The sequence below is a fragment of the Phacochoerus africanus genome, chromosome 5 (genome assembly GCF_016906955.1).
Source record: "Phacochoerus africanus isolate WHEZ1 chromosome 5, ROS_Pafr_v1, whole genome shotgun sequence".
NCBI classification, from domain to species: Eukaryota; Metazoa; Chordata; class Mammalia; order Artiodactyla; family Suidae; genus Phacochoerus; species Phacochoerus africanus.
In genome coordinates, this window is record NC_062548.1 from 101,693,298 (window position 1) to 101,720,056 (window position 26,759).

The 26,759-nt window shown below is 49.2% G+C and overlaps 1 protein-coding gene and 1 long non-coding RNA gene across 3 annotated transcripts in view; one reads left to right on the forward strand and one right to left on the reverse strand.

The window, feature by feature from the left end:
• THADA (THADA armadillo repeat containing) overlaps positions 1 to 26,759 on the forward strand; it is a 323,933-nt gene that overhangs the window by 290,295 nt on the left and 6,879 nt on the right. The gene's annotated exons all lie outside the window — the stretch shown is intronic.
• LOC125128121 (uncharacterized) lies at positions 5,985 to 7,477 on the reverse strand. The gene is made up of 2 exons (XR_007135146.1): positions 7,126 to 7,477; positions 5,985 to 7,026 (listed from the first exon to the last, which is right to left on the reverse strand). It is a non-coding gene; the product is annotated as an uncharacterized LOC125128121 (long non-coding RNA).

Sequence of the window (26,759 nt, forward strand, 5' to 3'; positions counted from 1 at the left end):
CATCACTGGGGTGGGACGGACAGACTGTTCTCTGAAATCAGGCATCTCCCAGCAATAAAACCACACCCTGCAGTCAGCCCCGAGAGTCCGCAGGCTTGCTCCCTCCTGGGCCCTCGCCCAGAGCCATCTGGATGCTCATCTGTATTGTCAGTAGGGTCCCAGCCGAGGGAACACAAGAAATTAGAAATTTCCCGAGCAGACCCTGGCATTGCCCTGGCCGAGGGCGAGGGGAAGTGGCTGGTGAGGGTAGCCGAGCAGGAAGTAGTTCTCGTTTCTCATTTCTTCCTTCCAAACTAGGGTGCTTGATCAAGACAGGAGCCCCACTCCAGCTCCAGGGGACCCTTCCAGCCGAGCCCCAGTTACCATGAACCCAGTTGCCTTTCCCGTCTGTTGCCATCCCTGGAAGCCTGGGCCCCTGACGTTCACCTGCGTCTCAGCAAGTGCGTCACAGGCAGCCGGCCCACCTGATGCGCAGGAGCAGGTGCAAACTGAAGCTCCTGTCTTAAGTCTGGGAGCAGGTTGCCACCGGCACGGAGCGCCCTGGCGGGGCCTGGTTGCTAGGGTGATGGGATTATTTCCACGGCCTCCCGGTGGCTAAGCCTCCGAGAGACAACAGCAGGCTCCTCTCCAGGAAATGAGGGTCATCTTTGCATCATTTTGCCGCCACCGTGGCTGCTTCTGAAAGCAAGCTCCCTGGACCCAAGGTGACGGCCCCGTGGGTGACGATGAGCCCGGAGTCTGGGGCTCAGGCCATCTGGTGCTGACGTAGCTGCGGGGTTTCATCTTCCCTCTCAGTCGGGGTGAGCCCTGTCCCCGGCAAGCCTTCTTCTCCTGCTCGTGGCCCCAACTCTGCTCTTTTGTGCTTTCCTTTCCGACCGCAGGAGCCTCCACTTTCCTCAGCAGGGCGCATCAGGGTGCAGGATTCCCCTTTGCGCCAAGGCAAGCGGTCTTCCTGTTTGAACCTTGGCCAGTTTTGAGAATTGAGGTCACTTCTCTGTCAAGGATGACCAGAGATGGGCCCCTGTGCCCCTTCGCCCTGGGCTGCTTAGGGGGACTGAGGCCAGCAGCACTCCCACGAGCCCGCACCCCAGCTGCAGGCCTGCTCTTCACGCTCCCTCCATCCACACCTGTCATCGGCACGGGCCTATGTCCCCCCCACCGCGAGTGCAGTCACGTACAGACTTGCCAGAGGACTGATCTTCCTCCCATCCCAGCAACCAAATGATTGTCAGATTGGACCCGTTACAACACAGCTACTGCCTGAGAAACCATGTCTGGCCGCCATAGAAGCCCCTTGTTCTTCAGCATCCTGCTCTTACCCCATCAGGCAGGCAGGGTGAGGTCAGAGGCCAGTAAAGCCCTCATCTTGCCCACAGAACCCTCCAGCTCTGTTCTCAAGTCTCAGGGTGACAGGCGGAGCCTGCTCCTTCCTGCTGCTCCTTTTTGACTACAAGAATCCACATAGCAGTGGCTAATAGGGAATAGAGTGGGAGGTGGCTCTGGGGGTGACAGGGCATCACAGGGAGTATTTTTATCTGTGTGCATCTATCTGTGTGCATGGGGGGGGTGTGTTTAGATAATGTGTAGGTGTGTTATAAATCTTTAGGCTTTTCATGGCAGCTCTTTGGAGAGAGTGCCCAGAAGCAGTTTGGATGTGAATGTGTATCTGGGAAGAGTGGGATTTTAGGAGACATGCCCTGTTTCCTGATGTGTGTAGATCAGCAAAAGTAAGACTTGTTCCCCCCAGATGTCTTAGGTGAGGAACTTTCACTGTAGTTCAATGATTCAGCTTTTCAGGAGTGATTTCTAGGAGTTTCCATTGTGGTGCAGCAGAAATGAATCCGACTAGTATCCATGAGATGCAGGTTCGATCCCTGCCCTCACTCAGTGGGTCAGGGATCCAGCATTGCTATGAGCTGTGGTGTAGGTCACAGATGTGGCTCGGATCTGGCATTGCTGTGGCTGTGGTGTAGGCCAGCAGTTGTAACTCACATTCGACCCCTGGCCTGGGAACCTCCGTATGCCCTGGATACAACTGAAAAAGCGGGAAGAAAAGAAAAAAAAAGAGAGAGAGAGAGAGAGAGTGATTTCTTTTGAGGCTTGTGCGCAGGAGTGGAGGTGGAGAGCTCAGGTGAGACTCAGACAAAGATTGGCCTTGCCAGCAGCTCACTGAGTCTCTGTCCCTCTCTCTCTCTCCCTTTCCTTCTCTCTCTCTCCCTCTCTCTCCCTCCCTCTCTCTCTCTCTCCCCCCTCCCACTCCCCCCACCTCCAGCTGAGGTGCTCAAGTTACTGGAACACAATTAAGGATCTTAGTTTGGGGCGTTTCTTGAAATGGACTTTCTGAAGCATTTTCTTGGAGTGTCACACATGAGACAGCTGGGGTTTAGGTGGGGTAGAGATTTGGCGCCCGTAACAGACCCAAGTGGAAAGTGGCCTGAAGAAGTTAGAGGCTTATTTCTCACATAGAGGCTCAGTGGCCTCCTGTGACGCTCCATGATCATCAGGGACCCACCCCTCCTTTCTTGGGGCTCTGCCTTTTCCAAAGACACTGTCTCTCTCCTGGTGCAGAGTCCAGGGTAGCAGCACAGCCACATCCTCGAGCCAGAGAGCAGGGGGCGGGAGGGGAAGGGCCCCCCTAGAAGTTACATGCACCACTTCCAGGGGCGTCTCATCGGCCGGGACTTCGTGCGCCACACAGCTCGGCACCAGAGGCTCAGCATCAAATGTGACCTGTGCGCAGCTGGCGCATCTGTTTCTAGGTCAGGAAGGAAGAATTGATTTGGGGAGATGGGACTTTCACATCCCGCCATTTCCCCTCTTCTTGTTTTCACCCAGGTACTCATTCCTGAGTTCCTGGAAAGTTGTGGCTGCTTGCTAACAGCTAGGGACACAGGCGTAATTAAGATAGAGCTTCTGGCCTCGAGCTGTTGGGAGTCTACCCTCGCAGGTGGTGTTCTCCCTAAAATCAACAGATTTCCCTTTATTTGCACCCACATTATTCTTTTTGCAGCTCATATGGCCAATTTTATTTTTTTTTAAAGGAGGTAATTTTATTTTTTAAAAAAGGAGGCAATCAAAAATCAACAATAAGAATTTTGATCTAAATCTTCTCACTGACTTGAGAAGTTTAGTTGCTTATCTCTGCTACATTTCTTAGAAACACACATCACCCAAACTGCAAACAAACTGTATTAGGAAACAAGACCTGCAAGCCTGCAATGGCATTCCCCGTAGCTAGAACTTACTAGAAAGAGATCTCTTTAATGGGGAGACGGCACTTAGAAGAGACTCAAGAATAGGGAAGCAGAGGAGAGAGTCCCGGTGCCATCTCTTTATATTCACCCCGTCCGTTCCCCTGTGCTTTGGCCCTTTCTGGTCTGGTGGCTCGTGTGTCCTCTTCTGCCGCCACAGACGTCAACGGTACTGCTTCTTCCAGGCCCCCTTTCCCACAAAGCCTCCAGGCCTTGGGGTGCGCTTTCCTTTTGTCAGGCCCACCCTGTTAAGGTCTTTCTTGTTTCTTGGTTGTAACCCTACTCACACTGGAAGCTTTATAAGGGCAGAAGCCCCCATCCCAGCAAAGTCGGGCATTGAAATTCTCGAGTAGCTCACATGTTGTCCTGAAGCCTGGGTTTTTGATAGAGAAACGTGAATGTAAGGTGTGAGGTGGGCCTCCCCCTCGGGTCGGAGTTCTCTGCCCAGCCACACAGCAAACCCAAGGGTTCCCGACGATCTTGAGCTGGGCCTTTAGATGGGGATGGGCTGGCAGGGACTCCCGAAGCAAGCCAGCCCCATCATCCCAGCAAACGAAAGTGTCTCCATCTTTGTGAAAGCCAGTTGTAGCACATAGTTGTTCTGCATCAGAGACACAAGTGTATTCATGTTTTTCAGAAGTAAATGAAAAAAATTAGATTCTTGCCCTCTCTTCCTCCTCCTTAATCTGTTCCAAATGAGAGCTTCGAGGAGGAAAACTCCCAGAACCTACTCTGTTAAGCAAATTGGTTTCTGCTGTGGAGTGGGGCTGGGCTGGGGAATGGAGTTAGGAAAATATATGGAACCTGACATAAAAGATTCGGTCTGTGTTTGCAAACGGATTCAGGTTGTTTTCAGGTTTTGAGTTACAGCTCGGGTGCGTCTGAAGCAGCAAAATTGAGCGGCACCTCGACCCCACAACCTTTGCAGGCTTTTCATGCAGCTTCTCCTGCCCCAGCCGGCCCCTGTGCAGGAGGCCTTGCTTGGCAGGCTTGGGGCGGGGGGTGGGGCAGACCTTCCTTCATAAATAACTCCCCCGGGGGAGACAGGAGTGATAACAGACTTTAAGTGGGAGCTGAACTGCCTTAAGCACTTAGGAAAGGTCCCACATAAGTCTGGCCCTGCACCTCTCCCTGCCAAGGCTGGTGAGCGCTCTTCCAGTGCTCACTTTGGCTGCTCTAATTTTATTATTTCTCCAGCCTCTCTAACCAGCAGGGTGATTGAGGCTCTGATTGTGAGCCCTGTTTTTATTTTTCACACTCTATTTTTATACTTTGAAGCGGTGGTTATAAAATATACACTCAGAAATGTTGGCTTTGCACCCACAAGACCCAGGAGGCTGCCCAGACGCAGGGACCAGGGCTGCTCCCACCCCTCACCTCACCCCCCCGCCGCTGGCCTTTCAGGGAGGGACCTCGGGGTGGGGGGCAGCGGTGGCCGGTAAGAGATGGATCCAACCATGAGTTAGAATTCTGGCCAAGCATTTTCGATTTGACTCTGAGAAATTGGCAGGAATATTTTTCTGGTGGCTCCCCAAACACACATGGAGGGGCAGCGCCCCTGAGAAGCAGAAGTCCCAGGTTCAGACAAAAGGTTCGTTCACGTCCATGCGTATGGTTCTCCCAGCCCCCGTCTTCCTCGCCATCCATACAGGTGGTGCGTGCAGCTGGGCGCTTAGGTAAAAACAACACCAGCAAAGCAGCCTTGTTTGTTTTTTGTTCACCGCCGTTTCCTGGAAGTGGTTGTCACGTTCACGGCACTCTAGAACTCAGAGACTGGGCACGAGAAATCTTCCCAAGTGCTGACCTTCCCGCGTTCTGCTCCAGCCCATCCCACCCCCTCCCTCCATCCGCGTGCCATCTCGTTTCCCCCGAGGTCCTCCCTGCCTGCCCCTTCCTCCAACCAGAAAAGATCTAGGAATCTCCTGACGTTGTTTCCAGCTTTGGCTCCGAGCAGCGCTGGGTCTTTTTTGAGCAGACTTGTCCATAAATCTTAGATTGTTTTTCATCTTTGAAAAAGCCGCTTCTATCAGCAAGTCATTATTCACGTGTAAGGGGGCAGGGAGAAGTTCACCAAATTTCCAACTTCAATTTCTTTGCCCTCCAGTTTACAACATCCACTCCCCAGAAACCACAGAAATTTTTTTAAAAAAAATCAATCTCAGTAGGCTAAGTGCTTCGTGACATAGCCTGCTGGAACCAGGGCCAGCCACCTGGGCCTGGGGGAGGTGGGGGGTGGTGGTGGGAGAGCGAGGGTTTGCCTAGATTGGAGCTGGCCAGCTCTAACCCCCAAAGGAACATAGCTTCAGATTCTCAGAGAATGAAAAACCCACCCTTCTTACTTCAGAGTGGTGGATTTGATGGGTGGGGAGGTTTGGGGAGATAGGTGATGTTTATAATGAAAGGCTTAATTTAGCCGTGACTCTAAATTACAAATAGGGGATCTAGTATAACACAGCTGAGGGGCTAGAATATACTTCACTTCCATGTTATACCAGCTAAAGGAGAGGTGAAGGGAGAGTGACTTCAGAGCAGAAGGGAAGAAAAGGGAGGAAGGAGGCATGGAGGCAGGGCAACAGAGTCCCAGTCAAAGGCCTGGCTCTGTCTTTCTGCTTTGTCATCCCCAGCCTGTTGGCTTTTGACCTCATGCTTATTCCCATGGTTACAAGATGGTGTTTGCACCTTCAGATGTCCCCTCCACATTCTAGGTAGGAAGGAAGGCACACAAACACACAGTGTTCTTATCACACGGTTCTTTTTAATCCAGGAAGGAAAAGATGTCCCCACCCCCAGCAGACACTTGTCCCCTTGGTGAGTTCTGGGTGCAGGCCAGCTTAGCTACCAAGGGAGGCTGGGCGAGGAAGAGTCATGCAAAGGAGAATGAGATGAGCTGGGCACGTCACCTGGAGCCGGATGCCTCGCCTCCCACAACAGCATTGGAGGAAAGGGCTGGCTGTTGGGTGGGCTCTAGGTGAAGACCCTGACACCCTAGCCCAGCGTGAGAAACGAGACTCTGGCAGCGATGGGAGAAGAACAAGAACTGAAACCGGAGAGGTGAGGGCCAGACCTTCAAAGGCCGACGATGCCCGCTGATGGCTTGACTCTATGGGCGCCTTCCCAGGGTCTAAGTAGAGAATTGAGGCCATCGGTAACATTACTCAGAAGAGGAGAGGGGCACCTTTTGCCCTCTAAGTCAGTGGCATTCACCCTGCACTGTGTGCCCAGATCACCTGAGGAGCTTGTGAAAATTCGCTTCCGATTCAGTAGGTCTAGGGAGGGCATGAGCTTCCACATTTCTCACCAATTCCCAGGGGACGTGGATGCGGCTCAAGAGACCGTACTTAGAGCTGCAAGACCCGAGGGATAGCTCTTAAAAACAAACGTCCAGATGTGTCTGTTAAGCATTTTAACATAACCACTAATATAACCCGAAACAGGAATTAAGACTCGAATCATCGAATCTCGTTACTCTTAGATCGTGTCCCCCACCAAAAAGAAGGGCAAGATCTGATGTATTTTTCAGGACTCCCTATGTCTGCCTGTAACAGAAAAGCCAAACAAACCATGGTTTGAGCACAGTGGCATTTTCCCTCCCTCTCTCGGCTTAAAGTGATCCCTGAGGAGGGGTCCCGCTGACTGGCAGCTCGCAGTCATGAGGGTCGCAGACCCCAGGCTGCTTCTGGCTCTGCTTCCCTCTCCTGGCATGTGACTTCTATCCTCAAGGTCACCTCTTGGTCCCAGATGGCTGCTGGAAGCCTCAGCCATCCCATCCTCGAGGCTGATGAGACAAAAGCAAAGAAAGAAGAGCAATAAAGAGCTCCCGCCCGCTCCCTTTTCGGGACCCCGTCCCTAAGTCCCGTAAAACGCTCCTGTGTACCTCTCGTTGGCTCCAGCTTGATACTGTGGCCGTGTTTAACTGCAGGACGTGCGCAGAAGTGTGTTTTTTTCGGCCTCCGCATGTTACTCAGAGCTGTCTATCCTCAGAAGAAGGGAGTGCCTCTAACTCTGTCCCTCTGATATAGGAGATATCGGACTGACTTGGGACAGCCAAAGATAGAGGGATGAACAAAACTATTTCAGGCAAATGACAACAAAAAGAAAGCAGAGGTGGCAGTCACAATACTAGGCAAAATTTCAGCAAAAAGTAGGAGGATAGATAGAAAAGGACATGTTGGATAATAATAAAAGGTATAATCCACAAAGAAGATATACAGGCATAAACCTTTACATATCAGGCAAAATAGCATCAAATATACCCCTCCCCCAAGAAAGACACACTATCAGAAGTATTAGGGAGGAGTTCCTGTTGTGGCTCAGCAGTAGTGAACCTGACTAGCATCCATGAGGACATGGGTTCGATCCCTAGCCTCACTCAGTGGATTAAGGATCTGGCGTTGCTGTGAGCTGCGGTGGAGGTTGCAGACAAGGCTTGGATCCCACGTTGCTGTGGCTGTGGCATAGGCTGGTGGCTACAGCTCTGATTTGACCCCTAGCCTGGGAACTTCCATATGCCGTGGGTGTAGCCCTAAAAAGCCAAAAAAAAAGAACTATTACGGAAAAAATTCTTAAAATTATAACCAAAGTATGATACTTTAAGCTGCCTTTCGCAAAATTTATAAGGTCAAGCAGATTAAATATAAATAAGATTATGAAGGATTTGAATGCTATATTTAAAAGCTTGGATATGGGTAACCTTGTATTCTGCAGTCAGAAAGTAAGCATCCATTCCAAATAGCTACATAACATTTACAAAATTGATTGTATTTTGAGTCATCAAGAAAATGTCAATTCCATAAAGTAGGAATCCTTCTAGGCCACATTCTGACCAAATTGCTAGCAAACTAGAAATTTGTAACAACAAAATACCACTTAGATATTTATGCACCCTTAAATTTTAAATAAGTTATGCCAATGACAGAATAAAAAATTTAAACTCAGGGATTTCCCTGGCGGCTCAGCAGGTTAAGGATCCAGTGTTGTCACTGCTGTGGCTCAGGTCACTGCTGTGACATGGGTTCGATCCCTGGCCCTGGAACTTCTGCAGGCCGTGGACATGGCCAAAAAAAAAGAAAAAAGAATTTTTCAAAACTCCTTTGAGGCCCAAACAGATGAAAACACTACCAAGATTTTAGTAGATGAACCTCTCCTCAGGGGAAATACTTTGCAGTACTTTAGACAGTTAAATTTTGATCCATAGCATATGATGGATTCTTTAAAAATCAGTAAGTGAAGATCATAGGAAAAGAGGCAAAAGATAAAAATCAAGCACTTTGTGAAATTAAAAAATAGCCATGGGAGTTCCCGTTGTGATGCAACAGAAATGAATCTGACTAGTATTCATGAGGATGCAGGTTCGATCCCTGGCCTTGCTCAGTAAGGATCTGGCATTGCCATGAGCTGTGGTTTAGGTCACAGATGCTGCTCAGATCCCCAGTTGCTGTGACTGTGGTGTAGGCTGGCAGCTGTAGCTCTGATTCGACCCCTAGCCTAGGAACTTCATATGCTTTGGGTGCAGCCCTAAAAAGCAAAAAAAAAAGAAAGAAAGAAAGAAAAAAAGAAAAGAGGGAGTTCCCGTTGTGGCTCAGCAGAAATGAATCCGACTAGGAACCATGAGGTTTTGTGTTCGATCTCTGGCCTTGCTCAGTGGGTTAAGGATCCAGCAGTGCCGTGAGCTGTGGTGTAGGTTACAGACGAGGCTCGGATCCTGCATTGCTGTGGCTGTGGTATAGGCCAGCAACTATAGCTCCGATTCGACCCCTAGACTGGGAACCTCCGTATGCCTCGGGTGCCAGCCCTAAAAAGACAAAAAGACAAAAGAAAAGAAAAGAAAAAAATAGCCATGAACAGTACACATATGGAAAAAAAAAATGCTCATGCTGACTTATAATAAAGAAATGCCAACTAGAGCGACAAGTACCCTGGCATTTTCCAGATATCTTACTGACAAAGGATAAAAAGATGGCTCTCACCCAGGATTGCTAAGGCTGTGAAGGAACAGACATGATATAGCTGGTGAAACTGTAAATTGGTACTTTTTAAATTTTTTAGTTATTTATCTATGTTTGCTTTTTAGGGCCACACCCGCTGCCATAAGCTGTGGTGTAGGTCGCAGCCACGGCTCAAATCTGCCGTTGCTGTGGCTGTGGTGTAGGCCAGCAGCTGTAGCTCCGATTCGACCCCTAGCCTGGGAACCTCCATATGCTGAGGGTGTGGCCCTAAAAAAACCAAAAGACAAAAGTAAAATAAAATAAAAATAAAAAAGCAGTGGAGGTCAGCATTCCTTTAGCACCCTAGATCATGGACCATGTTCCATCTTGGCTTTACTTGTTCCTTAGTGTTCTGCAAGCTTGCTCTCCACGTCAGATCCTCCAGAATCTTCCAGAATCTTCAGGAGCCCTACACAGGCCAGGTTACCCACAATCCCAATATAACTCTGTAGTCAACTCTTTCTCTCTCTGACCCTTGGCTGGGAGAGGGGCCAGCAGTCTCAGCCGTTCTCAGGGAGAGGAGCAGGAAGCCGACCCCTCAAGGAGGAGAGAACGTGAAGCTCGATATCCCCCAGTTGCTGATTAGCATCCTGCCTCCTCACAAGTCTCTGTGCTGCTTCACCTCCCATTTCCAAAAGTGACCATCCACTTGATTCCACCCCCCACCCTCAGTGTAAATACTGGCCTGGTCACTGCGTTCTGGTTCAAAGAATGGTTTGGCCTCCAGCGCAAGGCTGCCAGATTTAGCGAAGAAAAATACAGGACACCCAGTTAAATTTGAATTTCAGATAAACCACGAATAACGTCTTTGTGGAAGTATGCCCCATGCACTGTTTGGGACGTATGTATCCTACAACGGCATTCATTGTTCACCTAAAATTCTAATTTAATTGGGCATCCTCGGTTTAATTCAACACTTTTTCTCTCATGGGCTCCTGTGAGTCCCCATTCCAAGGGGGGGCATCTGAAAGTTTAAGGATAAAGATCAGTAAGGAGGAGTTCCCATTGTGGCTCAGCGGATACGAATCTGACTGGGATCCATGAGGACACAGGTTCGATCCCTGGCCTCGCTCAGTGGGTTAAGGATTCGGCGTTGGTGTAGGTCACAGATGTGGCTTGGATCCTGCGTTGCTGTAGCTGTGGCGTCGGCCCGAGGTACAGCTCCGATTCGACCCCTAGCCTGGGAAACTCCATATGCCGCAGGTGTGGCCCTAAAAAGGCAACAACAACAAAAAAGATCCAGGTGTCATAAGTAATACTTACTGACTGATACGCATTGCCCAGAGCCCTGCAAGTCACCTCACCCCAGAACCTTCTGAACGCTCCCCTTTCTGTGCCTCCTCCCTTGTCGCACGTGCTTCTGAGCTTAGGCCTCACTTCCTCCCCCCGATCTTCCTCTCCTTGAGTCTGTGGCTTTCCCCTGCCCTCACCTCTCCTCCTCCTGTTCCCTTACTCGGCTCTCACTGGTCCAGAACATGTAATTAAAGTTTACATATTTGAGTGTCGGTTGTACTTACTAAATAAGGTTTTACGTTCCTTGCTGTATTTTAAATAGCAGGGGAATTTAACTTCTTGTGTGTTTCATTTTCCTTTTATTGATAGGTAGTCTTGCATGTATTTTTAGCTACGTGACTCATTGACCTTCACCTTGGGTGGGAAGAAAGGTCTCCCGTTTCCGGAATGAGCTCATCTGCATCTTCCTGAGACCGATGCAAACAAGAAGGAGGAGATAGAATAGATCGAAATGGGGGGACAAAAAGGGGATCCTGCGAGGTCGACCCATTCCCGGGAGGAGGCTCAGAAATGTCCCATACTGCCCACAGCGAGCCTTTTGGGGTCGGGCCCAGCGGCCCAGGGTGGGGTACCCCTCTCTCCTCTTTGGGATGATCACCTGACTCTTCCCCAGCCTCCAACACAGTGAAGGGCATGGCTGGGGCTAATTGCTAGGGTTCCCCCCTGGCCTTCTGCTTCCATTCTCTGCCTCTCCCAGTGGGAGCTGACACTTGAAGGAAACCATTCTGGCTCCCTCCCCGGTACAAGTGGGCTCTGGACGTTCTCTGTACCCCCTCTGCATTAGAACCCCTGGTTTCTACCTGCTGCCCTGAGACTCTGATTTCTTCTCACTCATTCTCCCCCTGCCTTTCTTTCTCCGTCCCTGTTGTCTGCCCACCCACGGAGGAGCTGCTTCCCCATCGGCGAAGGAGCCCTTTGACGGGCAGTTCCAACTTGAGAGCGAGCAGGGATCTGGGCATTGCAGAGCCACCTCCCTCCTGAACTAGTTGGCCCTCTTCTCTTGGCCTCAGTGTTGTCATCTGTACAGTGGGGATGATCACCCGTCTCACCTGCCTCGCAGCTGCATTAAAATATCAACGAAAACAGGAGTTCCCGTCGTGGCACAGTGGTTAGGAACCATGAGGTTTCGGATTCGATCCCTGGCCTTGCTAAGTGGGTTAAGGATCTGGCATGGCCATGAGCTGTGGTGTAGGTTGCAGACGCGGCTCGGATCTGGCGTTGCTGTGGCTGTGGCGTAGACTGGTGGTTACGGCTCCAATTAGACCCCTAGCCTGGGAACCTCCATATGCCACGGGAGCGGTCCTAGAAAAGATAAAAAAAAAAAAAAGAAAGAAACTTGCTCTTTGTCGTAGAGTCCTTTTCATGCCCCTGGCTTAGAGAACCTTCCCGCTTGGTCTTACAGGCCTCTTTTAACTCCTTCTACAGGAGATCCATGAACAGCTGGGTGTTCTGCCCCATCTCTCTTTTCTGGCAGGGAGAACCCGAAGGAGGATGAAGGAGTATCCCTGTCCTCCTTGACATCCCAGCCTATGTTTCCGTAGAAGGGAGTGTGGCCTCTGCCAAAAGCTTGGCCTCACAGTTCGTGACCGAGTTGAGGTATCTCTTCACTTTGCGGGGGAGGCAGCTACCTGAGTTTGAGGTCAGCACAGGCCAGATGGCTGGAGCTACCCAAAGACTCCTGGGCCGGATCGCTCAGCTTTCATGGGAATAAGACGGCAAAGCCTCCCCCAGCTGGAAGCCAGATCCTGAGGGTGGGGGGTGGGGGGCAAGACCTCAGGCTTCCCAGAGCGCGTGGGAAGCGGAAGATTCGAGGCCACAGCATTCCGACTCTGATACTTGGACAGAGCTGGTCAGTCCCCTTGGTTACAGCCGTGCGGGGCCTGGGCGCCGCAGTTACCCTGCTCACCTTGCAGGGCTGTTCACGTCCTCACCTTCGAAGCCGCCCCACCTCTGGGGAAACAATGAAAATCAGCCACACCCATGGAAATTCATGCTGGGGAGAGAAGGCAGGGGCAGATCAAAGCCTCTGTAACCCAAGAATTCCTCAGCAGCTCGGAGTCCCTTAATAATTATGGTTTGGAGATTTGCCAGAAAGCAAAACCACTTACATGCCATGTTTAACAATGAACGGTTTTCTGTGTTCAGAATAGTCGCTGTGCAGAGCAAATAGGCACCTTGAACAAAGGGTAGGATATTTATATGTGTATATAAAATAACCCGCACTACCTTAAACCAAAGCGTGTCTGCAGGGAAGAATGTGGCACTTCCCTCTGTACTGGTACCTGTTTTATGAGTAAATTGGAGAGTGTAGCCTGCCTCCATCCCCACCTTCGTGCATTAAAAACAAAAGTATTTGTTTAATCCAGCATTTTCCAGACTTATTTAATAGATCCCCCACCCCCACTTTGGTTGGTTTTTGGAGTTGAGAGTTTTCTGTTTTAAGTATCTACGAACATTGACCAGCTATAATGGAAAAAAATAAAAATCATTAAAATAGATAATCCACTGGCACCTACTGTATAGCAGAGGGACCTCTACTTAATATTTTGTAACAACTTGTAAGGGAAGAGAATCTTAGAAAGAGTATGTTATCATTTATATGTTTAAAGCATATATGTTATGTACCCAAAAAAGTATCTGTCAACATTCCCAGCATCTCAAGGGAAACTTTTTGGGAAATGATGGCCAAAGAGGATAGGAAGCAGGGATTTAGTGAGAAGATGGGTGATGAACAGGGTTGCTGGAACCCAGGGCTGTACAGCAATTTGGTGAACCCGCTCCTTGGACCCTGTTTCTCTGTGTCATTGTTTGTTCAGTTCATCATTTATTCAACAAACATTTGTAATTGGGGGAAATGGGAGACGAATGGCTTCTTGGAGGACAGCTCATTAGAACTGAAGCTTAAAGGTTAGATATAATTTGAGTGAGAGAAGACGGCAACGATGGGGAGCATTCCAGAAAGACAGGGTTGGCCAAGTGTGAGGCATGTTCAGGAAAGGAATAAATTAGTAGGCAAGTCTTCATACGCACAGAGGATGAGGTGAAAGGAAGCTGGGATGCAGCAGAGGACCTTTGGATCAAGCAAGACTCTTTCTCTGATCCAACCCGCTCCAGCACTGGGTGGAGGGAGCATATTGGCTCCCATGACTGAGAGTTCTGGGGCCGGGGCTGGCTTCAGATGTGGCATGATGCAAGGGCTCAGACAGTGTCCCAAGGACCTGGTTTCTTGCCATGTTCTTACTCTGTCCTTAGGTTGGTTCTGTTTTCAGATAAGCTCTCACTCCCCTGGAAGTTCTAAGATGCAGCAGCAGCTCTAGCCTTTCCGTCTTGGTTTATTCGAGGCCTGTGTCACTCAAATCTCTTTTAAAGGCTTTTTTTAATGACTGTAGTTGGGTTCCAGGCCCATCCCGGAACTAATCTCTGAGGCAAGGATGATGATGATGCCCTGAGTGGCTTAGACCTGGGGTAGGTGCTCATGCTTGGGGCGGGGGGGCAGGATAACCACACCCAAACCACATGGGCCAAAATTGTGGAAGGGCTGATTCTCCAGGAGAAGACTGGGGCACAGCCATCCAGAGAAGGCAAATGGAAGCCAAGCCCACAAAAACAGCAGATGTCCACGGAAACTGGGAGAGCCACGGCCGTGAATCTGGATATCATTTGCACCAGAAAACCAGTAAAAACTTTTGAACAAATAAGTAACATGATCAGAGCTATACATTAAGATTAATTCAGCTACAGTTTAATAGCTGCCATGTGCTTGGCACATGGTAGGGGATCAGTAACTATATATTGAAAGAGGGAGATAAATGGATGGATTAGGGGTGGGGAGAGAGAGAAATTAAAGGTAAGGGAGCATTTGTAGAAGGCTCTGGTAATAGTTTGGGAGAGGAGCTAGCCAAGGAAGTAACCAAGACCCATCAAGAAGACCAAGAGGTTCCATTGTCATGAACTCACCTAAGGAAAAATGAGCAAGGACAGAGTTGGTCAGCCATGCCGCTCACCATCAAAAGATCTGGTCAAAGAGTATAAGGATGGAGGAAATGTCCTAAGTGAGAGTTGAGAGAGAAGGTCCAGTAGTGGGAAGGTCAGAAGCCAGCTTCAAGGAGTTTAAAAGTAAGGAGGAGGCCACTCTGTAACATTCATCAATCTTCTTATCCGGCCCCCTTCAAACTCAGCAAAAAAATGCTCCTTCATGTCCATGAATCCTTTGTGCAGCAGCTCATTCCATCCCCAGGACCTTCCTCCAGCCACGGCGCCCTTTTCTCCCATGTCTGCAGGCTCTCCTCCTCCCTCTCCAGGCTCTCTCTCCTGTAAATGGTGACCTGACTCCCTTGTCCTAAAACTGCGTTTCCCAGACCCTGCTCTGCTTTCAAGCTAATGTTTCAAAAGAATCATTAGAGACGTTTTCAAGTGGGGGAGGACAGAAGTTTGAGCTTATGCTGAATGTCTTTTGTAGAAGACAAGATTATCTGGAAGAATGAGTGGTTAAGGGAGTAAAGATATAGGGACAGGGAGAAGGTTGGGACAGTTTATACAGCGGTTCAGTTAGGAGGCACCACCCTGTAGGTCCAGAATATTTTCATCACCCTCCAAAAAAACCCCGTATCCATGAAGCAGTCACTCCCTATTCTCTCCTGCCTTCCCAGTCCCTTGCAGCCACCAATCTGCTTTCAGAGTCTCTGAATTTTCATAGTAGGGACTTCAAAGAGATGGTTGAGTGGGAAGGGGGATTGTGTAGAGGTAGAAGGCGTTTGCTGATCGGCCTGAGTCAGAGATGAAGCAAAGAAGGAACAGCCTCTACTGGAAAGTGAGGAGTATGGCAGCTTCTGCCAGGACCAGAAAGCTAGGGAAAGGGTGAAAAACATGGGGAGTGTGCTCACAGTAGAGCAGATTTGGATTAAGAGCACCTTTCCTAGTAGCTTTTAAGGAAACCCATTCCCCAAGCCTTGGGGCGCATCTGAATAAAGCATGAGGATAGGGAGGAAATGAGAGGAGGTTTTATAGGCGATTCCTGAGAAAGCCCATAGCAGGGGGCTCTGTTCCCTCCCCTTGATTGTAAAATGTGTGACCTGAGACAAGGTGGCTCAGGACTGTGTGCTGGTCACCAGAGCTGGACACGGCTCCCTGACAGCCCTCCCACCTCCCCGGGGGTCCCCAGTTCTGCGTGCGTTTCCCAAGTCAGTGCTGCTGGGCATTGTGACAGATAGAGGGTCCTGGGAAGCCGGATTTTGGGGCTTCTGTTTTTACAGAACAGACAAATAGCTTTTAAGGGGAAGGAAACAGGACACCAGCGAGCTTCGTGTCTGTGTTCTCTTCCAAGAGTGCTGCTCCATAATGTAATTGTATTCAGACATTTTTTTTGCATGACATCAGGGAATAGCCTCCCTTAAAAGCTTTCATGAAAAAGCACAACTATAAAACAGACTCAGGCAATGAAATGGAAACCAGACGAGTGGGTCTGTGTAATTCGGGTAAAGAGATTTCTCCTTATGGCTTTGTGATCCGATCTCTGCTCTCTGCATAAAAGTCTATTTCACAGGATCCACTTACATATGAGTCTTACCTTGCAGGTGCTTCTAGACATAAAATGTCTTGCTTTCTTAGCAAACGTGATGAGGTGTAGGAAAACAAGGGTTCCCTCCGCAGTGGCTGTTCAGACCACCCTCCTCGGCCTGCCCCCTTTCCAGTCCTCTGAGTCTAAACCTCTGTCCTTGGGTGAGCCAACCAGCAGCAGGGAGGGAGGGCTGGCCCCTCTTCGCCTCTTTCGAGCCCTATGTACCCCTCCATCTGTCCACCCCTCCCACCTCTGCTCAGGGCTAGTCTTTGGGATATGTGTCCCGGGGAGCAATACTCACTGAGGAGCCCTTTTCTTAACCCCACCCCCTTTAATTTAAAGACACAAGGGTATAAAATTGAATTTCCCACCATCCTCTATTCTTGGCACACCCTCTGGCTCCATCCCCAAGGAGATCTTTTCTTTCTGTATTTTTTTTTATTAAGGTGAAATTCATGTAACATGCAATTAACCATTTTAAAGTATACCACACGGTGGCATTTGGTAATTCATAATATTGTGCAACCATCACCACCCTGTAGGTCCAGAATATTTTCATCACCCTCCAAAAAAATCCCGTATCCATGAAGCAGTCACTCCCTATTCTCCCCTCCCCTCCCAGTCCCTTGCAGCCACCAATCTGCTTTCTGAGTCTCTGAATTTCTCTATGTCGGCTATTTCATAGAAATGGAATCGTATAATGTATGACCTTTCCTGCCTGGCTCTTTTCACTAGGCAGAGTGTTTATAAGCGTCATCCATATCGTAGCATGTAGCAGTGCTTCATTTATTTTTATGCTCAAGTAATAATGTATAGTATGGATGTACCATATTTTGTTTATCCTTTCATCCAGTGATGGATACTTGGGTTGTTTCCGTCTTTTGGCTACTGTGAATAACGCTGCTGTGAACATTCATGCACAAGCGGTTGTTTGAGTACTTGTTTTCAGTTCTTCTGGATGTACACCTAGGGCTAGAGTTGCTGGATTATATGGCAGTTCTGTGTTTAACTTTGAGAAACTGGCGGTCCTTTCTTGACAGAGTCTCCTAGGTCTGCTCTGACGAGGAATAACAGGGGTAGACCACCCCTTCCTCACCCTCTAAGACACATTGACCTCATCCTGCTAGATCTAGAGAGAAACTGAAGGAATAAGCCAGAGGAAGCAGGAGTCTTTCTGGAAATGAAGAGGTCACTAAAGAGGTACTGAAAAGGCTGGACTCAGGCAAGGCAAGAACTTAGTAAGATAGGGGCTCAACAGCCTGAAGTGAAGGAAGGTGGGAAGCTAATACCTGCATGGCTGGTATGGCCCATGCACTCGTGATGGGGCGTGATAAAGGAGGGCCGGGAACTTACTTATTCCCATAACTATGGGGGCAGGGGAGCCAGGCAGAATGAACCCTTCATGCTAAGGAGTTAAGACACTCTGGCTTCAAGGAGCCACTGAAAAGCTTTTTTTTTTTTTGGCCTCAGCAGCGTACAGTACTTGATGTGGGATCTCGGTTCTCAGACCAGGGATTGAACCTGGGCCATAGCAGCGAACGTGCTAAATCCTAAGCACTAGACCACCAGGGAACTCTCACTGGAGACCTTTAAAACAAAGGGTTAGAAAGATTGCCCGGACCACAGGGTAGAGGAGGATGGCTTGGAGACAATGAAGACAAGACTGGAGGCAAGGAGGCAGGTTGGAAGGTTGCCCTTGTTCCAAAGGAGGACGTGTGAGGGTGAACCTCAGAGCAGCAGTGGGGCTGGACAGGTGCAGTTGTCAGGACAGGTGACTATGGATACAGAGGTGAGGACCAGAGGCGGGATGCCACGGACAAGAAAGGAACTCTGAAGATGAAATTTAGAGGAGACTCGCTTCCTTTCTGTCCCTTCAAGCCCATAGAAATCTCAAAACGAGTTCAGTGTATTTTGGCCTCACCATTTTGACCTGGAGGACATGGCAACTCATGTAAATACAGATTTTTAATCTGAATTATACTAACATTGATCAGTTTTCATCAAGAAATTATTTTCTGGAGTTCCTGTCTTGGCTCAGCGGAAACGAATCCAACTAGGAACCATGAGATTGTGGATTCCATCCCTGGCCTCAATCAGCAGTTTAAGGATCCAGCATTGCCATGAGCTGTGGTGTAGGTTGCAGATGCAGCTCGGATCTTGCATTGCTGTGGCTGTGGTGTAGGCTGGCAGCTGTAGCTCTGATTCGACCCCTAGCCTGGGAACCTCCATATGCTGTGGGTACTGCCCTAATTAAAAAAAAAAAGGCAAAAGACAAAAAAAAAACAATAAATTATTTTTCACCATAACTCTATCAGACCAATTTAATTCCTTCATCCATCTTCCACATAGAAAAGTTAAAATTTTCTAATGTTCTGCCTTATTTTCTTAAGTTTTAATTCTTTTACCTATAAACTTAACAATGAAGATTTACTTTTTGGTCAATAATTTTACTCAATACGAGTTTTACCATAGCTGGTTTTAGATTTTGTCAGTTTGGGTTTGGAAGGGGTTTGGGGGCCGCTGGAGGGACAATGCCAGATCCTTAACCCACGGTGCCACAGAAGAACTCCAGGGGTTGCGTTTATTTGTTTGTGTTTGGATATTTATTTCCACCAGGTCACATTTTCCCTCCAGTTGTTATTGTTATTATTTGCAGTTTTCAGTGTCACAAAATGACATCTTTGGCCAGTTGTCATAAATTTTATCATGTGCTATTCAGCCATCGTCAGTCTAGTTTTATGTTGATTGTTTTCACCAGCAACATTCATGGGGAGATCAAAACATCCTCAAGGTCAAAAACAACCTGCTTCTTCCCAGATTTCCTCTTCATCTGAATCTCTCCTCCCCCACCTCCCCACTCTCCAGAGGGCTGATACTGAAAGCAAAGGAGCTGTTCTGGGCAGGGGACTCCAGGGCCTCAAAACCCTTAACACCCAGATGCTCTCCGGGCAGCTCATTTAAATCCAGCCAGCCACAAGTTTGATTTTTTTTTTTTTTTGGTCTTTTTAAGGCCGTACCTGCGGCATGTGGAAGTACACCACAGCCCCAGCAACACAGGATCCAAGCTGCATCTGCAACCTACACCACAGCTCATGGCAACACCGGATCCTTAGCCCACTGATGGAGGCCAGGGCTCGAACCCACATCCTCATGGATACTAATTGGGTTCCTAACCGTTGAGCCACAACAGAAACTCCAAATTTGATATTTTCTCCCTTTTAGTTGCTAAAAACTCAGAGCCTCACTGCTCTCTGTTCTCTGGTCATCTCTTTCCTGGCTTATTTTGAGCCTCTCCCTTCCCCTCCCTCCCCCAGGCTTCTCTAAGCTCAGCGCCCCCCCCCACGTCCCCCAGCCCAGGGTCATGGCAGCAGGCAGTTTCCAATGTCTTTGGGAGGCAGGCCACAGTTCCAGGGAGGCTACTGGGGAATGTTGGTCACAGATAGGAAAGGCGCTGGGTCACCTGGGAGTGTACTCAATTTCTTTTCTTTCTTTCTTTTTTTTTTTTTTTTTTTGCTTTTTAGGGCCATACCTGTGGCATATGGAAATTCCCAGGCTAGGGGTTGAATCGGAGCTGTAGCCGCTGGCCTACACCACAGCCACAGCAATGCAGGATTCAAGCCACATCTGTGACCTACACCACAGTTCATGGCAACACTAGATCCCTAAGTCACTGAGCGATGGCCAGGGATCGAACCCACAACGTCATGGATCCCAGTCAGGTTCGTGAACCACTGAGCCACAAAGGGACTCCTGAACTCAATTTCAAGACACAAAATCCGTAGGAACTTTGAGGTCACAGGCAGTTAGATTTTGAGCACTGTTTATAAATCTTAAAATCACTTCGTGAGTTTGGGAGTCATTTCTACCTTGATTTGCTACTTTTATTACCATGGACTACCTCTGTTCTTTTTTTTTTTTTTCCGTCTTTTTGCCTTTTCTTGAGCCACTCCCGTGGCATATAGAGGTTCCCAGGCTAGGGGTCAAATCGGAGCTGTAGCTGCCAGCCTACGCCACAGCCACAGCAACACAGAATCCGAGCCGCGTCTGCAACCTACACCACAGCTCATGGCAGCACTGGATCCTTAACCCACTGAGTGAGGCCAGGAATCAAACCTGCAACCTCATGGTTCCTAATCGGATTCGTTAACCACTGAGCCACGACGGAAACTCCTTTTTTTTTTTTTTTTTCTGTCATGGCCACACCTGCAGCTTATGGAAGTTCCTGGGCCAGGGATTGAAGCTGAGCTGCAGCTGTGGCAGTGCTGGATCCTTTAACCCGCTGCGCCAGGTCACCGATCGAACCCACATCGCCACAGCTACCCAAACTGCTGCAGTGGGATTCTTAACCCTCTGCCTCACAGCGGGAACTCTTGGGTCATCTTTGCTCTGTTTTAGAACTCTGAAAGCCTGGGAGTGAGGAGGGGGCCACAAGGGAGCTTTCTGGATTCAGGATGAGGCTGAGCAGTGATAGTGGGAAAGTTCTCAGGAGAGAAACATGACCATCCTGAGTGTTTCTGATTTCAGACTTCTAGTCTTCAGACACACTTCCAGACCATCCTCATCCACTGCCTTCCATATCCCACCAGTGTGTTGGGGGAGCTAAGCAGCACCCCATCTTGAGCTCTGTGCTGCTCCCCAGGGCTTGGACCGGACGCATCTTCAGGGGAGCACTGGTTCCTGGCAGAGCACCCCGTGCCCGTGACAGCTTTGCTGAAATGAATCAGTCGTTTGGTTTCTTCCCTTCTCCCACCTCAAGCGCTGAATAAGCTGAAAGCATTGAAGGGAGGAGTGGGGAACCAGGGAGGAGTATGACGGGGTGGTGCCAAGGGCCAGGGAAGCTTCTTAAAGGACTCAGAGGGAGCCAGTCAGTCCTAAGAGCTCAGGCTGAGAAGAAATTCTCTGTAAGAGAAAGAAATTCCAGGAGTGAAATAAACTCAAGAAGACCAGAGTGATTGCAAGGAAAGGGAAAAGAGAGATGGCAGGCTCGAAGGTGGTGAGTGAGGAATGCGGACAGTGCCTGAAGAGCCCCAGAACTCTGCCTGGGCCACCCAGCAGGGGAGGCTGAGGAAGGGAAGCCCCCCCAGGAAGCATCTCAGGCTGCCCAGCCCTCCCCGCTCCCCCCAAGAGGGCTTCCCAGTCCGTAGGCATCCTTGCCGAATCCCACCTCCAGCAGCGCTTCTCCTCCCCGCCCTCCCTGGCTCACTGGGCAGGGGCCTGGAGAGAGGGCGTCAGACTGCCCCCTACAGGAGAAGCGCTCTGGGGTGAAGGCCATGGAGGAGAGAGGGGTAGAGCACACGAGGCGCTCCCCTTCCACCAAGAGCTGGAGGTGATTGCCCACAGGGAGACTCCACGGAGTGCAGCGAAGTGCTGGAGTGGGCCTGGCTCACCTGGGGACCAGGGGCACGGGAAGGGAGGGCCGCGTGCCACTTATCCTTGCTGGAATGAGGAATGCCAAGTGTGGGCCAGACGTTCAGTCCAGAGCGTCTCTGGTCTCACCCCAACCCACGCCTCACCCTGAGACTCCTTCACACACCAGGGCCCCGGGGACACACCCTGGTTATCTGGCTCTGGAACAGCCACAGACAAAGCCCATGGGTGCCTTACTCATCCCCGCTGACCTTGGGACGTTGCCACCAGAAACAGGACAGGGTGTTGCCCGCAAAACTGGGTATAACTGCAGTCCCTGGAAAGGTGGAAAGGAGGCAGGCCCCCAGGATGAAACAGGTCTTTTCCACAGCGTTGTTGCCTGAGGGTGATATTTGTTTGAATCCATTTCTTCTTGTTTGATGCGGTTCGAAGTGAACCCAAAAAAAAGTATTTTTATAAACTTTAAGCCGAGTGCACTGTTAGCCAGCCGTAATTTAATTTATCGATCCCTTTTTGGTGAAGTCTGGCCCTACTGAATAAGAAGGGCATTCTTTTACGAAATGCTTATTTACTTTCATTCATGTTGGCTGTATCCATTTTTAAAATCGGGATGGGGAGGATGGCATATGCATATATATTTACCCAGTGATTTGAGTTGGGCCCTACTTTTTTAATTTATAGTTTTTTTAACTTTAAAAGTAAGGGTAAGGAATTCCCTGGTAGTACAGTGGGTTACAGATCTAGCCGGGTCACAGCTGTGGCTCGGGTCGCTGCTGCGGCACAGGTTCAATCCCTGGCCCAGGAACATCCGCAAGCCGCGGGCATGGCCCAAAAAAAAATTGTTTTTAATTTAAAAAAGAATTAAAATAGGAGTTCCTGATGTGGCTCGGTAGATTAAGAACTACTCACGACACCTCACATAGTGTCTGTGAGGATGCAGGTTCAATCCCTGGCTTCGCTCACTGGATTAAGGATCTGGCATTGCTGCAAGCTGCAGTGTAGGTCACAGATGCAGCTTGGATCCTGCATTACTGTGGCTGTGGTATAGGCCAGCAGCTACAGCTCTGATTTGACTCCTAGCCCAGTAACTTCCATATGCCACAGGTGTGGCCCTAAGAATAGAGTAGAATCGAATCTAACAGAAGAGAACCAAAGGATTTGCTACAGTATTTCTGGTTTCATGCTAGGTCACCAGAAAAAAAAAATGTTGCATCAGGCACATGACAATATCTGTGGGAACCTCAATATGTGGGAGCTGGTCTACAGGAACTTTTGGGAAGCCAGGCTGTTTGTTCCATATGAAAATAGCTAGAAAATTAAGAAAAATCAAATTACTAATATTTGAAAGGTTTTTTCCCTAAGTATTTTTAGAATTTCAAATGATGGTATTTTTATCCTTTCCCTTCAGAACTAGAAAATGTTTCCACTTCCAGACAGAAGGGGCTCTGTAACAGGCTGTTTATCTTTAGTGGCAACTTTCCACCTGTTGCCACTCTCTACCCAGAGAGCTGGTGGGGAGGGCATGAGCCTAGGGATTGCCGTCTGGAAAACAGGGATAAGGAGGTGAGCTCCTTCTCACCTGCCCCAGGGTCACTTATAAAATAGCACTGGGCACAGAGCAGATGCCAGCCACTTGGCACTTGGTTAGAGTCTTATAGTTAAGGAATTGACTTAGGACTTGTGGAGTTTCCCCAGTGGGAAAACTCCCAAGATTGCAAGAAGCCCGTCGCACATGTAGATAGAATGATGGTTGCCACTTACCATTTAAGATCCAGGGCACGAGTGCGTGGGCAGCCATCTCCGTGTCTGCTGGGGCTGCCCTTGGGAGCCGCCAACCAGTACATTCGCTGCTTCTTTGATGAAATTTACAAAGTGTTCAGATAAAGAACAGGGACCAATACCACAAATACCCATATTCCCCGACCCAGACTTCCTGCTGGTTCTTCAGACCTGCTGGGCGTGCCACATCTCTCATTCCTTAGGACAGACCTTCCCCTGGACCGTCTGTCTCAGGTCAAGATCATCTGGGAGCTCTGTTTAGTGGTAAAGTCTGAGATGATGACCTTTGATGGTTTAGCCAGGAAGTCCTGTCACTGACTGCCGTACCTGGAGACCCCACTTCCGAGCCCTGGTCAGAGCAGAGAACCTGGGCTCTAGGAGAGGCAGGGGCAGCGAGGCTCCTGACAGCCCTGCAAGCATTGAATAGCAGAGTCAGCAGCTGAACCAAGCCTTGGTTCCACACTTGTTTCTCATGACAAGTTCAGATACAGGCTCTTGCCCTGCTGAGAGGACGTGAAGAAATCTACAGAGAAGACTGGAAATAGTGAAATGTCCGGAACCAGCCTAGGGAAACCTTAAAATAGTTTCACTCACAAAAAAGAAAGCACAGTGAGCTCCCTTGCGGCCCAGGAGGTTAAGGAGCCGGTGTTGTCACTGCGGCAGCTCAGGTTGCTGTTGAGGCACTAGTTCTATCCCTGGCCCCAGGAACTTCTGCATGGTATGGGCACAGCCAAAAAAAAAAAAAAAGAAGAAGAAGAAGGAAAGAGAAGGGAAGAAAGCAAGCACAGTAGTCCTCACTCAGTCAGACACTGCCTCTGCCCCTCCATCTTCACCTCCAGTCCCCCACCCCTAGCCCCCGTCTTCAACTTCATAATCTCCCTGCTCCTCCCTTTCATCCCAGCAGTGCCTGGCCGCTGAACCTCTGCCTGCCCAAGGTTCCCCTCCATGAAGCTCTCCCTCCTCCCTCTCTCTGCTTTTTTTCCTTTTCTATCTTTTCATCCCTGCTAGCGATGGTATAATTAGTCCCCGTCATATACCATCTTGGACTATTTCCCGACACTTCATATGTGTCAGCTTGCCTCTGACTAAATTATTTGCTCTCTGAGACAAGGGCCTGGGATTTTCCTCGTGTTTCTCACGGTACCCCCTCCCCCTCCCCAGCCCCCTATCTGATGATCGCTAAATACTTGTGGGGAGATAAAAGCTGGAATTGATGGGTAAAAATGGGTGGGTGAGCGGAGACTTGGTTGGATGGCAGGATTGAGGGAGTTTCCACAAAAGCCTGGAGCAGGATACTGGAGAGCTGGGGCCGGGAGAATCCAAGCTTTTACTCAGCATTTCCCGGGCTGGCTTAACCTCCCTTGGAAGAACAGGGAAGGAGGCTTGACCACTGGCCCCCCGCCTAGAAAGCATCTCTCCTGGGATACTTTAGCATCAGACAGTAGGTTTCTAATCCATGGTCTAAATAGGTTTTCAAGGTTGGCAACATGGAAGAAATCCATATCGACATTTTCTTTTTCTTTTTTTTTCTTTTTTTTTTTTTGTCTTTTTAGGGCCACACCCGCAGCATGTGGAGGTTCCCAGGCTAGGGGTCAAATCAGAGCTGTAGCCTCTGGCCACAGCCACAGCCACAGCAACACCAGATCTGAGCCACATCTGTGACCTCCACCACAGCTCACAGCAACGCCCGAGCCTTGACCCACTGAGCAAAGTCAGGGATCGAACCCACAACCTCATGGATACTAGTTGGGTTCATTACCACTGAGCCACAAACGGTAACTCCATAGCATTTTCATTTTAATCAGAACAGGTGAAAATGACCTCAACACCTATGACTCGCTTGTCTACCTGCGTAGAATTGAATGACACAGTCTGGGACCTCTAGTGGATCCAACACACCATGTAGAGGCTGAATCTTCAGCTCCTAGGCCTAGGCGGGGCCTCTTCATGGAGCTGGGAAAGACAGGGAGCAAGAAGAGTTTGTGATCCCCAGGCGTCTGCCTGGGCAGGGCCGCCCCGCTGCGGCTGCAGCAGTATCAGGAGGAAGTCTGCACTGCAGCGGCCCTGCAGGCTCTTGTCTGCTGCCCCCCAACTCAATCCAAGTGAGTTAACGGTTCACAAGAATGGAAAGCACAGGATTAACCAGTTCCAAGTGCTCATTTGTTGGATTTCCAGCTCGCCTCCGCAGGACTGGGTGTTAAGCCAGTCTGCCTTGTGTAGGCCTCCCCGTGGGGGTGTGTCCCAGCACTCCTTTCCCACTGGAAGTGCTCCCAGAGGGCTGGAAGGGATATTTCACTCTTGCTCTGGCTGTGTAGCCAGTGGGGGGCAAAGTCTCCCACACTGACCTCTCCCCTCCCCTGATTCCTACAGCTCTTGGAGTCCAGATGACTCCACTGAGGTCCTCACTGTCGCCTGAGTGTGAGCCTGACCCTCCCATAAGGTTGTATACCCATCACCACGCTCTGATTCCAGAAATTTTCATCAAGTCAAAAATAAACACTCGGAGTTCCCGTCGTTTATTCCGCGCAGCAGAAGCGAATCCGACTAGCATCCATGAGGATGCAGGTTTGATCCCTGGCCTTGCTCAGTGGGTTAGGGATCCGGCGTTGCCGTGAGCTGTGGTGTAGGTCGCAGACATGGCTTGGATCTGGTGTTGCTGTGGCTCTGGTATAGGTCAGCAGCTGCAGCTCCAATTGGACCCGTAGCCTAGGAACTTCCATATGCTGCAAGTGTGGCTCTAAAAAGCAAAAAACTAAAATAAAAAATAAACACTACTTATCAGCAGTCATTCCTGATCTCTTGATTTTCTGACTCTTGGCAACCACTATTCTACTTTTTGTCTCTAGGCAAACATTTGCATGTTCTGGACATTTTATATGAGTGGAATAATACAGTCTGGGTCTTGTGTGTCTGGCTTGTTTCACTTTACATAATGTTTTCAAGGTTCATCTGCATTGTAGCATGTATTGGTACTTCATTCCTTTTATGGCTGAGTAATATTCCACTGTATGGATGTACCACATTTTATATATCCATTCATCAGTTGTTTCCACATATTGCCTGTGATGAATAATGCTTCTATGAACATTCATGTACACATATGTTTTTTTACTTCTCTTAGGTATATAAGAGAAGTAAAGTACTCCTAAGAGTAGGAAAGACTTTGAGACTGTTTTCCAAAGTGGTTGCACTATTTTACATTCCTACTAGCAATGTATGAGTTCCAGTTCCTTCGAATCTTTACCAAAACTTTGTGTCCATCTTTTTGATTAAAGTTAATCCAGTACTTAGGAAGTGGCTTCTCATTATGGTGTTGAGTTGTATTTCCCTGATAGTCAATGATCTAAGCATCTTTTCATGTGCTTATTGGTCATTTACATATCTTTTCTGGAGAAATGTCTATTCAGATCCTTTGCATGTGGTTTTTATTTGTTTGTTTGTTGTCTTTTCTACAGCCCCACCCACGGCATATGGAAGTTCCCAGGCTAGGGGTCGAATGGGAGCTGTAGCCGCCGGCCTACGCCAGAG